General features: G+C 40.8%; 1 pseudogene; it reads left to right on the forward strand.

Annotated features, from left to right (window-relative positions):
* Positions 1-449: 449 nt before the first annotated feature.
* LOC112810038 (DNA polymerase beta pseudogene) lies at positions 450-1,912 on the forward strand (annotated as a pseudogene).
* The last annotated feature ends 303 nt before the right edge of the window (positions 1,913-2,215 follow it).

Raw genomic sequence — 2,215 nt, forward strand, 5'->3', positions numbered from 1 at the left:
CTCTCGTCTGTGATTCTGCTGCAGTTAGATTTGAGAATTTCTACTCATGGAAACAGGATTAAGAGAAGTTTACAAATGACCAAAAAAAAAAAAAGTTCTAATTTTTCTCTAATTTACATGGTGAGGTTAAAAAATATATATGTTATTTTTATTTCTAGGCCTTAATGATCTCTTTTGCAAAAGGGGAAGGTTGGACCTTATTGTAAAAGGCAGAAATTTGTAGTTAGAGGTCCTCTCATTAATACTTCTTACCTATTTTGATCAGTAATAAGAATATGTACAATGTTTTCAGAGACAGCCATTGTTCAGTGGGTTGTGCTGGCTTTGCTGGGGTTGGTCTGCCACCCCTCCCCAAAAGTCAGCCCCTCCTTAAAGCTGGGAGAGAGGCCTGGTTCCTGGGCAGGCGACCATGAGCAAATGGAAGAGATGCTCAATGGGAAATCACCCAGATGCTCCCAGAACTCGCAGACTTCGAGAAGAATGTGAACCAGGCCATCCACAAGTACAATGCTTACAGAAAAAGCAGCATCTGTGATAGCAAAGTACCCACACAAAATAAAATGTGGAGCCGAAGCTAAGAAATTGCTTAGAGTAGGAACAAAAGTTGCTGAAAAGATTGATGAATTGTTAGTGACTGGAAAATTGTGTAAGCTGGGAAAGATTCAGCAGGATGATACAAGTTCATCCGTCAATTTCCTGACTCGAGTTAATGGCATTGGTCCATCTGCTGCAAGGAAGTTTGTAGATGCAGGAATTAAAGCCTTAGAAGATCTCAGGAAAAAAAAATGAAGATGGGAGGGATGGGGTGGCTGGGTGATAGACACTGGGAAGGGTATGTGGTATGGTGAGTGGTGGGAATTGTGCAAGACTGTTAATCACAGATCTGTACCTCTGAAACAAATAATGCAATATATGTTAAGAAAAAAAGAAGAAGAAGATAGCAGGAGGGGAAGAATGAAGGGGGGAAAATCAGAGGGGGAAATGAACCAGGAGAGACGATGGACTCTGAAAAACAAACTGAGGGTTCTAGAGGGGAGGGGGTGGGGGGATGGGTTAGCCTGGTGATGGGTATTAAAGAGGGCACGTTCTGCATGGAGCACTGGGTGTTATGCACAAACAATGAATCATGGAACACTACATCAAAATTAATGATGTAATGTATGGTGATTAACATAACAATAAAAATTAAAAAAAAAAAAACGAAGCTAAGTGGAACCATTATCCATGAATTGGGCTGAAATATTTTGAGGAATTTGAGAAAAGAATTCATCCTGAAGAAATGTGACAAGTGTAAGCCATTGTACTTATTGAAGTTTAAAAACTGAATTCTGAATTCCTTGCTACAGTCTGCAGCGGGTTTCCGCAGAGGTAGAGTCCATGGGTGACATGGATGTTCTTCTGATCGATCCAAACTTTACTTCTGAAACCACCAAACAGCCAAAGCTGTTACATCATGTTGTGGAGCAGTTACAGAAGGTCCATTTTATTACAGATGCTGTGTCAAAAGGTGAAACAAAGTTCAGGTGTTTGCCAGCTTCCCAGTAAAAATGATGATAAGGAGTATCCGCAAAGGAGAATTGATATAAGGTTGATACCCAAGGATCAGAAGTACTGTGGTGTTCTCTGTTTCACTGGGAGTGATATTTTCAATAAGAATATGAGAGCTCATGCCCTTAAAAAAGGGCTTCACAATGAGGAATACACAGTCCATCCCTGAGGAGTCACTGGAGTTTCTGAAGAACCTCTGCCAGCGGATGGTGAGAAAGACATCTTTGACTACATCCAGTGGAAATACCAAGAACCAAAGGAGAAAGACGTCTTTGACTACATCCAGTGGAAATACCAAGAACCAAAGGATCGAAGTGAAGGAGGTCTATTCTTCATTCCAGGCACAGCTCAACAAGAGTCTTGATTTATTTCTTAACCTTTGCTTTGTAAGGGTCTCTGATGTTTTTAAATGATTGTTTCTTCTCACTTTAGCTTGCACTGTAGTCAGTAAAGCTTCTTGTACTATTAAAAAAAAAGAAAGAATATGTACAGTGTTTCATCCCTCATCACGCAAGTGCCAGTTAGTAACCACCATTTTGCTTGGTGGGTCAGGTTCCTATGAAACAGACTCTCAGTCGAAGTACAGTTGGCTTATTAGAGAATGAAGAAATCAGGATGGGCAGGGGGAGAGGTAGAATTTTCATGGAGACCACCTCTGCTGGTCTGT

The sequence above is a fragment of the Callorhinus ursinus genome, unplaced genomic scaffold (genome assembly GCF_003265705.2).
Source record: "Callorhinus ursinus isolate GAN/ISIS: 27379988/994484 unplaced genomic scaffold, GSC_fseal_2.0 scaffold36, whole genome shotgun sequence".
Taxonomy (NCBI): Eukaryota; Metazoa; Chordata; class Mammalia; order Carnivora; family Otariidae; genus Callorhinus; species Callorhinus ursinus.